The sequence below is a fragment of the Equus asinus genome, chromosome 3, assembly GCF_041296235.1.
Source record: "Equus asinus isolate D_3611 breed Donkey chromosome 3, EquAss-T2T_v2, whole genome shotgun sequence".
In the NCBI taxonomy this organism is placed as follows: domain Eukaryota; kingdom Metazoa; phylum Chordata; class Mammalia; order Perissodactyla; family Equidae; genus Equus; species Equus asinus.
In genome coordinates this window covers 4,668,028-4,681,241 of record NC_091792.1, presented here as the reverse complement: position 1 = coordinate 4,681,241, position 13,214 = coordinate 4,668,028, and positions in this window count along the sequence as shown.

The window sequence follows — 13,214 nt, the reverse complement described above, 5'->3', positions numbered from 1 at the left end:
GTCTTCACCTCTCTCTCTTGCGCTCTGTTCTGTCTCCCCTCTAGTTCACATCGTTATCGTCTTGGAGCTGGATTATTGTTAATAGTCTTCTGGTTTATTTTCCTGCCTCGCATCCATCCAATTCACCCTTGTCAGATTAATCTCCACAGAGCATCCGGCTGATTGTGACAATGGCGTAGTCTTAAGTGCTCAGTCACATTATTGGATTCCCTCTTTCCCTTGGTCCAGTGTTCAACGTCACCCACGGTCTCACTCTAGTCTAGTTCCCACCCGATCTCTAGGACTCCCTTCTCGCATACTCGCTTCCTGTTGAGTGGGACTCTGCTCCCCTGACACCCTCACCACTGCTGCCTCCTGGCTGCTCCGCTCCTGGTTGTCCTTCACCGCAGTCTCGGATCTAAACCTTTCTCATCTCTCCAGGCCCAATTTCAAAGCTGCCTGGCCTGTAAATCTTCCCTGAGCGTCCCTCCAGAAGCGTCATCTGCCACCTCCATCTCCGCATAGCGTGTGGGGTTTCTATGTTTCTTGAGATCCTGACCACTCTCTGCCTTTGTCCTTCTTATTTGTGAACCTGAACTGAGGGCTTAAGTGCTCTGGATCAGACGGCCGGGACTTTAACCCCAGGTCTGGTCAATTATGTGAACTTGGTCATTAACCTTTTCACGTCTTGGGTTCTTCATTGATAAGTTGATAATAATCATAATTATCTCATAGGTTTTTTGATGAAGGTTAAATGAGATGATGAATGTAATACACTTAACTCAGTGCTTGACATACAGTAAGTGGTCAAAAAATTATATTATTGCATGTGTTAGTGTTTTAATTTCTTTTCTAGTCTCTAAATTCATTGAGAGTTAAATCTCTCTTTACAGCAGGCATCAGCAAACTTTTTCTGTAAAAGGCCAGACGGTCAGTATTTCAGGCTTTGTGGGGAGCATATGTCTCTGTTACATGTTGTGAAACAACAGGAAAATATGCATTGGTCTCTGACCCCCGTTGCTGGCAGGTCAACTAAACTCTCGTAATTTCCTCAGTGATAGGAGCACTAGGAGCGCCTTCTGTTCTAACATTTGGTCTTTGGCCTGGTTCCTGACACAGGGCTCCTGAAGCCCTTGTAATTTCCTGAGTGGCAGGAGTGTCTTGTGTTCTATTGAGGTGACTCTGGGTGGCCTCCTGGATGGAGCTGGTCACCACAAAGCCTAAGCCATGATTAGAAGCTTGGAATTTTCAGTCCTTACCCCCATCGTCCAGAGAGGGGAGAGAGGCTGGAAATGGAGTTAATAACTGACCAAGCCTACGTGGGGAAATCTCCATAATATCCCGTTAGTATGGGTTTCTGATTGCTTGAAATCAAGCAACCTTTGGTGAACCCATCCACACCAGGAGGATGACACATCCCAACGCCATGGGCACAGAAACTCCTGTGCTTAGGACACTCCCAGATCTCGCCTTGTGTCTTTCTTCATCTGGCTGGTCACCGGTATCCTTTACCATATCCTTTAACAAACTGGTAAATGTTAAGTAGAGTGTTTCCCTGAGTTCTGTGAGCCGCTCTAGCAAATTAATCTAATCCGAGTAGGGGGTCGTGGGGACCTCCGATTAGTAGCCAAGCTGGACAGAGGTTGTGGGTAACCTGGGACCTACTCCTTGAAGTTGACATCTGAAGTGGGAGGCAGTCTCCTGGGACTGAGCCCTTCACCTGTGGGATCTGATGCCATCTCCAGGTAGATAGTCTCAGAATCGGGTTAAATCATGGGACACCCAGCTGGTGTCAGAGAATTGCTTGGTGCGGCTCCCCCTGCCAACCCCGTCTGGTGTCAGAAATGTTGTGAGTCCATGGTAGTGTGAGAGTAAAGCACACTCATAGGAGGAAAAAAACTGAGTTTTTCTCAATACACGTATTCTTCCCACCCCCCTCTTTCTTTCTAAAAGAACCTTTGAAAATGTAAAATTCATCCCTAGCTCACAGACTGTACAAAAATAGGCCACAGACTGGCTATAGTTGGCTGACCCCTGCTGGACCGTCCCCAGTGCCCAGACCAGTGCTTGGTGGATACAGAGGAACTGAGAAACGTCGACTGATTAATGAGTGATTATATGGCTGAGCGCTATCGGAGCGCCTCTGCTCTTTGTTTCCTTTTGCAAATGTCTCCACCGTGCTCCCTTCCACCCTGTACCATTCCAAGACCTGAATCTTTGCAGCGTGCCTGATCCTAGGAACAAGCCAGTGAAGCCCCCAGAGCCGGAGCCAGGCTGAGTGGCGCCTTCGACACAGCCGTGCACGCTGGGTCGGCGGCTCATCTCTAATCTAATCTAGCAGAGGAGCTCTTCTCACCTGCAGTCGATGACGTTAAATGATTCTGGGGAGAAAAGTCGTGAGGGAGCGTTAGAACGATATTAAATAATCACCGCATTTAGATGGCAGCTATTTATGCGTCTCCATGAACGTGTGAAGTCCTTTCTCCCACGCTGGTTTTAATCGAAGGTCTGACAAATCCCGCCTGACTGTGGCAGAAGAAAGTGAGAATGTCGGGGCAAGCACAGCTTTGCTTCCTCACTAAATGCATTTTCATCTCAGCTCCTAGGAGAGCACACGTTATTTTCTCCTCGTGCCTCACGTTTATCACAGCGGCATCAATTACTTCTACAGAGCATCTTTCCACAGACATACAGGAATGTAAGTGAGAATGAACGGGTTCACTCAGAGAATTCTTATTACTGGCAATTCAGGCACATGCTCTGCTTCCCTTAAAAAGCTTATTTTAGAAAATAATATGACATACTAAATTTGAAGCATAGACTATGTGTGTGTTTTCACACATTTTAAATAATTCTCTCTTTAAATACTGAATAATTGTGAGGCTGATTATCATTCTTTATAATAGATGAATTCTATAAATTCACACGTTTGCTCACCAGAGCAAAAGTAAGAAATATAATCATCAGTAATATCCATACAGATTGCATTCCTTAGCAAATTTCATGCTTTGAAAGGTAGTGAACTGATTCTTCTCTGAGAAGTACAAAAATGTCCACTAGGTGTTGCTGCTGTACACTGAATTAGCTAAATGAGCCTGAAGAAACAAAGTAATAACAATTCCACCCACACATTCGTTACCATGATTGTTCAGGCGATTATTATTGGGAAGACTAAGAAAATAAATGGAACATAACTTATTTCTATATAATTTTGAAGATGCTGTCATTTGCAACTTTTGTTTCACATATGGGAAGAAGAATGCCTTAGGAGAAAAGCTTAGAAGTCAATACTAACTTTTATTTTTTAATGAAACAATCAAAAGGAGTATATAAAAATAGACATTTTAGGTATTGCAAAAAAATCAGAGATAAGGTTACATACATAGATTTTAGACAATGCTCTGCTTTCAACAATATTGAAAAACTTTTGGTTAATACAACAATTATTAATTTGGAAATTTGGTAAAATTCTGTAGCAGTCAAAGTCTTGAAAGAGGGGCCAGCTCCGTGGCCGAGTGGTTAAGTTCGCGCGCTCCGCTGCGGTGGCACCGCTCGTCAGGCCACGTTGAGGCGGCGTCCCACATCCCACAACTGGAAGGACCTGCAACTAAGATATACAACTGTGTACGGGGGGGTTTGGGGAGATAAAGCAGAAAAAAAAAAGATTGGCAACAGTTGTTAGCCCAGGTGCCAATCTTGAAAAAAAAAAAAAAGTCTTGAAAGAAAGAGAAAGCCTTAATTCTGATTCTGGTTCAAAATTCAAGCCCTAGTCCTTTTATTTCCAGGCTTATAGAGAAGCAATAGTTGCCAAAATATCAAACATAAACTGCAAATTTTATGAACCATGCTTTCATTTACCTTTTAGGATTGAGATGTGGGAAGTTCTATGGTGTTTTTGGTTATGACAACACCCAAGACTGGTCCAAGAAGGGGAGGCAGTAAGATCCTGCCTTCTATTAGCCTAGTCACCACAGTTGTTATAGAAAGGTGAAGTTGAGACAATGTGGACTATTTCCCTTTAACGTTAGTCTCCGTTTGTGTAACTGTGGGGAAGGGAGTCCTGCACCTTGCCCTCCTGAGCAGGAAGCCACAATGAAGAGCGTTACTGTTCCTCTGGCACTTCCCTCTTACGGAACAAATTTGCAAGGTCTGTGGCAGTGATTCATAGTTTAGGAAAGACACACCTTCCAGAAGCAAAGATGAAGAAAGAAGGATATTATATGTTTAGTCTTTGCTATTTTTACCCTTCTGGTTTTCTGTTAAATTGTGACTTACAATCTTTTGGTTATGGTGACCCATTAATTCACCAAACAGAAGCTCCATTTGAGTCAAAGACTCCTTTTTTAAGACTTGAGGGAAAATGAATCTGTATGTTCTTATGCTTTCCCTGTAGTATGTTCTGTCACTTCACGAATGCTCAAATTCTATCCAATAGACCTGGACTCATCTTGAATAAAATTTTAGAGTTTCACATGAATAGATAAACAGTGGTTAGTGTTTTCATTAAAAATGAATAATCAGAAAGGTGAAATTAGTTTTGTCCCAGCTCTTGTTTATAATATGCACTGAAAATTACTATTGCACTTAAGTACTTTTAAGATTGAAGCTGAGCTTACTGGTGCTGAGATATTTGAACCTTTTGGTTGTGTCATATGGTAAGGACCTTGTGCTATATAAAAATACCATTTATTTATTTTATTATATGTATTTTTTTGGTGAGAAAGATTGTCCCTGAGCTAACATCTGTGCCAATGTTCCTCTATTTTGTATGTGGGACGCCACCACAACATGGCTTGATGAGCAGTGTGTAGGTCCACACCTGGGATCCGAAACCATGAACCCTGGGCTGCCGAAGTGGAGTGCACAAATTTAATCACCATGCTGCTTGGCTGGTCCCCCCCTTTATATATTTAATTGTGCATAATTTCTTTCTTTTTTTTTTTTTAATTTTATTGCTGTTCTATTGCATAGCTTAGTTTTTTATTTTATTTTTTTAATTTTTATTTTTTTTGGATGTACATCATATTTCAAATTCTGGATACATTACATCAAGTTCACCACCCGAACACTAATTATAGTGCATCCCCTCACATGTGACCCTAATCACCCCTTTTGCCCTCCCCCCTCCCCCCTTCCCCAATGGTAACCACCAGTCCAATCTCCAATGCTATGTGTTTTTTTTTTGTCGTTTTTATCTTCTACTTATGAGTGAGATCATATGGTATTTGACTTTCTCCCTCTGACTTATTTCACTCAGTGTAATACCCTCAAGGTCCATCCATGTTGTCACAAAGTGCATAATTTCTTTAGCATCTGCCTCTCCCACTGGACTACAAATACCCAAAGGACTGTTTTGTACAAACAGCATCTATACAAATAAGTGCTTAAATTTTTGTAGAATGAGCTAGCAGATGAATTAATAAACATAAATATTGCTGAATTAAACAAATGAAATATCAACCAAGGTTAAATTCAATCTTAGTTCAAAAATAATTTGTGACCTCTGAGTCAACGGAATATTCTTAAGGCTGAGTGCAGCAGTCCTTCAGTAGGAGAAGCAGTGAACATGCCTAGGGACTTACTATCTTGGTTGTTTCCTGAATTTTCCGGATTCTTAATACCTCTTCCAGAATACGGTTTTCAGCACCTTGTTTCTTGACTCTGCTGTTTCATGATGATTAACCTAACACTTGAATAACAGACAGCTGCGTAGTACTTCCTGGTTTCGTCTCTGGCCTCCAGTCACAAGGATATGCCAAGTCCATGAAAAGACCGGGTGATTTAATTAAAGTCAGTAAGCATTTGCTGCACACTTTCTTGTTCTCGGTTCTCTGCTATATTCTATACACCATGACGTTTTATTCCTTTGTGCCTTTTAATGGCAGCCTTTCTACCTTGAATGTTTTTCCTTCTCCTTCTGTGTAACCACTACTTGCTCTTTAAGACTCATCTCAGGCTTCACCTACCTCATAAACCTTTCCTGAGCCATAAGGCTGGGGTCCCATAGGATACTATGCATAGCTCTATTAGAGAACTTAGTGCATTTTATTTCAGTACATATAAACACAATATTATGTAGCCATATGAGCTCCTCAAAGTAAAGAAATCAGAAGCAATCTGAAGAGAACCAGCTCTTATATCCATTATGAAATATGCTAACATACTGTATCTGCACCAAATACTCTGTCTTAGCTCCCGCACAACGGATGGCCTGCCGTTGAGCCGTCCAAGGCCAATCCATCTGCTTGGGCTCTTCCCTTGCACTTGATTTATAGTTTGTCTAGCTATAGAATTCTAGTTTGGAACTAATTTTCTTTTACAATTTTGAAGGCATTGTTCCATTGTCTTTTTGTTTTCAGTGTTGCCGAGAAATTCAAACCATTCCTTTTTTTAAAACTCTATATTATTGAAGATTTTAAGTATCTACAAAAAGAGGCTAAACCATATACCTATCTCTCTGCTTCCACAAGTCTCAATTCAGAGCCAACCATCTTGCAACTGTAGTGCAGCCCCCACTTCCAATGATTTTGAATCAAAATCTAGACATCATGCTGTTTCACTTGTGAATATTCTGGATTTATTTCTAAAAGAGAAAAAGGATCATATTTCTGATTTTTTATATGTAGTTTGTTTTATTCCCTCAAAGTTTTTCAGAAATTACTTTTCTTCCGAGACTTCTGAAAGTTTGCAGTGGTAAGTGTCTTGTGCCTGCTTCTCTGGGCCCTTTCTGTCTGTAAGCTCATGTTTTTTGGTTCCAAGAAATGTTCTTAAATTGTTTTGTTGATGTTTTCTTTCCTCGTTACTCAGATACTAGCCCTGAAATGGTGCTCTAACTTTCTTTTCTTTCTACTTTCATTTCTTTGACTTTTTGTTCTACTTTCTGGGAGATTTCCCCAACTTTATCTTCCTATCCACCCATCAAAGTTTTCATTTCTGCTATTGTATTTTTAATAGAGCTCTTTTCTTAGAGCTCTTTTCTGTCCTCTGAATATTTCTTTTATATGGCATCCTGTTTTTGTTTCATGGATGCAACATATTCTGTCTGTTTTTCTTTTTGATAACTTAATGATAACATTTTGAAGTTTTTCTCCCCCCCACAGTTGCTTGTTTTTTCTGTTTACTTATTTTGTTCTGTTGTCCTTGGAAGAGGTTGTCTTCACGGGGCTTGTGATCCCTGGCTCTCTGCTCGCGATTGAGAAAGAGTGAGACTAAAAGACTCACTTGTGCACCGAGCCTGTGGAAAGGACTGCTCAACTTTGAGCTTCAGCGACTCGGAATCTGGGTGGGCCTTCATAGCAGAGCCTCTTTAGGTCTTGCTCTCAGGCAGGTGACATTCTGTGGAAGAGATTTTCAGCTTCTTCTCTGGAGGGTAAATACCTGGCTGCCAGCATATGGGGGCAGTATTGGGGCAGAAGGCTGGGCATGTCTGCCTTCAGCACCCTCTAGACATGGGCTCACGGCATCCCGCCTCTGTTTTTCCTAGGCTGGAGGGAGGTACCTGGGATCTCACTGTCTCTCAGACAGCTTTTACCCACACCTCCTTATTTAGGAGCTCTCTTTCACACTCTCTTTCAGACTTTTCTAGTGTTGCCCATCTCTGATCCTCTTGAGGCTGTGGTACAAATTAGGTTGATTTTGAACTTTCCTTGCTGCCAGCTTGGGATTTGGGTTGCTTGGGGATGCTAACTCCGTTCTCACACACCCGTCTGCTTTCCCACTTCCAAAATTCGGTGGCTGTTCTTTCCTCTACTGTTTTCCCCACACTTGTAGATTTAAGTATTAAATGAAACTCTTTTATTATACTTTTGTGGGGTTTTGGGAGGGAGAAAATAGATGGAGGTGTTCACATCATCTTAACCTGGAAGAATCCTCCCGCCCCCTTTTTTAAACCTTAAAATCCCAGAGCCGTTGTTTAATATAAAGGTGAATCCTATTTCTTGTGGTGGACTTATCCTAGGATTTCTGGTCACCAGAGCACACATAAGCCTCTGAACTTCTTGGATTTGGAGTGACCCGGGGCAGCTACTAGCAGGGTGTGGTCATACCGAATGAGGATGTCTTTGATCTCCTTCGTGAAGTGTCATCCATGTATTTCTGGTAATAGGCCACCAGTTTTTTGCAGATGGACTGGTGGATTGTGTAGATCTGACTGTGTCACCACCACTCTTCACACAGCATGGAGGTCACGCGGGGGGGCCTGTTCTTTGTGTCAGAGTGGAACGGTTCCAGGAGCTTGTATTTCAGTACACTGCTCCATCGTCGCCAGGGCTCGCCCACTCACTTGTGGAGGCACTTGGCCCGTTTGTGGTCCGCCAAGGCCATAGCCATCTCCTTGCGCCCCAAGACCCGCATGGACTGCAGCTAGCCCTTGGATAGCACGGCTGCAAATGTAGACAAGGACTCCTTAACGTGTGGCTCGGCAACTGGAGAAGGAAGAGCCTCAGCTTGAAAATGCCTCTTAGCTTGAATTCTGGATAGCACACTTGCCTGTTTTTGTTTTCTCCCCACCTCACCACCACCCAATCGAAAACACCATTTGACAAATATTTTTTGAAATATTTTCTAAATGCCAGGTACTGTTTAAGATACTGGCAAACAATAGTGAACAAAACAGACAAGTTTATGTCCTCACGGGGTCTATATTTCCTTTCTCCTTTGCTGGCCTTGGACCCTTTTTCTGATCTGTAAGTTTTGTAGGTTCCCAAGGCTGGCCCTTAGAACTTTTTTGTTCTTCCTAAGTGATCCCATTCAGTTCCGTGGCTTTGAAAGCATCTAGAAAAGGACAGCTCTAAATTTGTATTCCCAACCCTGATGACTTCCCTGAATGCTTATCTCATATACCACTGTCTATTCATCACTATCATTTGATGTCTGTAGTGGGCTGAGTGGTGGGCCCACAAAAGATATATCTATTTTTAATCCCTGAAACCTATGACTTTATCTTGTTTGGAAAAAGAGTCTTTGTAGATTTAATTAAGGATGTTGAGATGAGGAGATCATCCTGGATTATCCTAGATGGAGTCTAAATCCAACGACGAGTACCCTTATAAGAGACACACAGAGGAGAAGATAGACACGGAGGCACAGGCAACGTGGAGATGGAGACAGAGCCGGGAGTGATTGACTATAAGTCAAGAAATGCCAACAGCTACCAGAAGTTGGAAGAGGCAAGGAATACGTTCTCCCCTAGCGACTCTGGGAGGTATGTAACACCTTGATTTTGGACTCCGGCCTCCAGAACTGGGAGAAAATAAATTTCCGCTATCTTAAGTCACCAAGTTTGTGCTAGTTTATTAAGGCAGCCTTGGGAAACTAGTACAATTTCTAAAATAGGCTTAATAAACTAATATCTAAAATAGAATTTCTGATTTTGTGTCCCCCCAATCCCAGCTCTCCTTTCCCCTCTAGTTCCTCTTGAATTCTTCCCTATTCAGTAAATAGGATATCCCTCGTGACTGAAGATTTTATTCTATTGATTTTTAAACAATTTTTATTTAATTTCAAGTTTACAGAAATCTTGCAAAAAAAAGGTACAAAGAGGCAAAGATATCACAAGAAAATTACAGACCAACATCCCTTATGAATACAGACACAAAAACCATCCATAAAATAATATCAAATCAAATTCAGAAATATGTAAAAAGGATTATATCATGACCAAGTGGGGTTTAACTCAGGAATGTGAAGTTGTTTCAACATAATGAAAATCGTTGCAATACATAGTATCAGTAGAATAAAAAAAACCCCTACATAACCTTCTCAATATGCATACAAAAAGAATTCAACAAAGATCAATCCCCTTTCGCGATGAAAACATTCAACAAATTAGGAATAGAAGGGAAGAGTCCTCAATCTGATGAAGAGCATCTATGAAAAACCCATAGGTAAGATCATACATAATGGCAGAAGTGTGACTGCTTCCCCTCTAAGATCAAGAACCAGGTAAGATTTATTTTGCCACTCCTATTCAACATTGTACTGGAGGTTATAACTGGGGCAATTAAGCAAGAAAAAGAATTAAAAGGCATTCAGATTGGAAAGGAAGAAGTAAAACTCTTTCTATTTGCAGGTGACATCATCTTGTATATAGAAAATTCTAAGGAATCTACCTAAAACTACTATAATTAATACAGTTCAGGAGAGTTCAGGAAGTCTTCAGGATACAAAATCAATATTCAAAAATCAATTTTATTTCGATATCCTAGCAATAAACATTCCAAAAATGATACTGAGGAAACAGTTCCATTTATAATAACATCAAAAAGAATAAAATACTCAGGTCTACATTTAACAAAAGAAGTTCAAGCCATGTACATGGAAAACTACAAAACACTGTTGAAAGAAAGAGGATTTATATAAATGGAAAGACGTCTCATGTTTGTGGACTGGAAGATTTAATATTTGTAAGATGACATCATTCCCCATGTTGTTCTATAGATTTAAGACAATCCCAATCAACATCCTAGCTGTTTTTTTGTGAAATTGACAGGCTGATCTTAAAATTTATATGGAAACACAAGGGATCCTGAATGGCCAAAACAATCTCGAAAAGAAGAACAAAGTTGGAGGACTCACATTTCCTGATTTCAAAACTTAGCAAAGCTCTAGTTATTAAGATGGTATGGTACTGGCATAAGGACAGACATACATCAATGGAATAGAATTGAGAGTCCAGAAATAAACTCTTACCTTTATGGTCATCTGATTTTTAACAAGGGTACCAAGACCATTCAATGGAAAAAGAACAGTGTTTTCAACAAATGGTGTTAGGACAACTGGATATTCACAGGCAAAAGAATAACAGCAGCCCTCTATGTCTCACCACAAATAAAAATTAATTAAAAATGGAATACTTAGGGGGCCGGCCCGTGGCCCAGTGGTTAAGTTTGCACGCTCTGCTTCGGTGGCCAGGGTTTTGCTGGTTGGGATCCTGGACGTGGACATGGCACCGCTCATCAGGCCATGCTGAGGTGGCATCCCACATGCCACAACTAGAAGGACCCACAACTAAAAATATACAACTATGTACTGGGGGGGCTTTGGGGAGAAAAAGGAAAAATAAAATTAAAAAAAACCCAACAGAATACTCAAATGTAAGAGCTAAAATTACAAACTCGTAGAAGAAAACAAACAGGAATAAATTCTCATGACCTTGGGTTAGGCAGTGCATAAAAGACAAAAGAATAAGTAGATAACCTGGACTTCATTAAAATTTAAAACTTTTATACTTCAAAGGACGCCATCAAGAAAATGAAAAGACAACTCATGGAATGGGAGCAAATATATACAAAACATATATCTGAACAGGGACTTTTATCCAGAATATATAAAGAACTCTTATAATTCAATAATAAAAAGACAAATAACAATTCAAAAATGGGCAAAAGGGGGGCTGGCTCTGTGGCTGACTGGTTGGGTTCACGTGCCATGCTGAGGCAGCGTCCCTCATAGCACAACCAGAAGGACCTGCAACTAGAATATACAACTATGTACCGGGGGGCTTTGGGGAGAAGAAGAAAAAAAAAAGAAAAAAAAAGAAGATTGGTAACAGTTGTCAGTTTAGGTGCCAATCTTTAAAAACAAAATAAAACACAACAAAAAAAAAATGGGGAAAGGTTTGCGTAGATATTATGATAGACAAAATAGTGGCCCTCCAAATATATCTGTCTTAATCTCTGGAACCTGTGAATATACTAAAAAACATTGAATTGTACACTCTAAATGGGTAGATTGTAGGTATGTGAGTTTGATCTCACTAAAGCTGTTTTTCTTTTAAAAGGAATAGTTCAACGAACTCTAACATATTCTTTACCCAATTTCATCAACTGTTTACATTTTGCTCCATTTACTTTGCCATATTCTTTCTTTCTGAATGTACATATGTATGTATACATATATGTATATATCTTTTCTGAATCCATTTGAAAATCATTTAGAATGATTGTGGAATACTATTCAATAATAAAAAATGAACTATTGATACACACAACGTAGATGAATCTCATAATAATTATGCAGATGAAAAGTTGGACAAAAAATGTGTGTACTATATGTTTTTATTTACATAAAACTGTGAAAAATGCAAACCAATCAATGGTGACAGAAAGCAGGTCTGTTCTTTACGGGGGATGGAATGGGAGACCGAGACGGGCAAGAGAGAGGGATTACCAAGGGGCACAAGGAAACTTTTGGGGATGATGAATATGTTCATTATCTTGATTGTGGCGATAATTTCACAAGTGTATACATAGGTAAAAATTTATCAAACTATACACTTTTAATATATACCATTTATTACATATCAATTGCACTTCAATAAAACTGTTAAAAACTTTTCAGGTTGTACACTTTAAATATAAACAGTTTATTGTACGTCAATTATATCTTAATAAAGCTGTTAAAAGAGTCAAAAGATGAATGAAAGCTAAAGAAATACTTTAAAATCATAAGCAAAAGGCTAATTTCCTTAACACAAAGTCTCTACTAAATCAACAAGAAAAAGACCAAAAACATAATTGAAAAGTGAGTAAAGGATCTTAACAGTTCATGAAAAAGGAAATATAATTGATCCTTAAACTCACAAAAAAAAATACTCATTGTTATTCACAAAAATAAAAATTTACATTAAAGCACCACTGACATTACTTTTCCACTTTTAAATGGGCAAATGTAAACAAATTTCATAAAACACTGTATTGGCGTGAGTCTGTGGAAACAGGTGCTCTCCCACCTAGATGGTAAGTGTTTGGACTGGTGCAACAGCTAAGAAGGGTAATCTGATAATATGCATCTAATTGCTGTATCCTGTTACATAGCAATTCCACATCTTGGAATTTTTTTCTACAGATACGCTGTGTTAGTGCAGGATGACCGATGCTCAACGTTATTCATTGAAGCTTTATTTGTAGTAGTTAAAGACTGGCACAATCTAAATGCCTGTCCATAGGAGATTGGTTAAATAATTATAGTGCAACCGCTAAATGGAGTACGGCGCATTGGTAAACAAGAATGAGAAAGCTTTTTGTGTGTAGTAATGAAATAACCTTATCTCAAATGAAAAGAGCAAGGTGCAGAACAGTGTGCATAGTGTTGTACCATATGGATGCAAAGCAAGCCTACAAAGGTACATCTGCCACAATAAATAGGAGACTGTGTGGAAGGACGCAAGAAACGGCTTAGCAATGTTTGCTTCTGGGAAGCGGTTTGAGGAAAGGCTTGAGAATAAATCTTTTCCC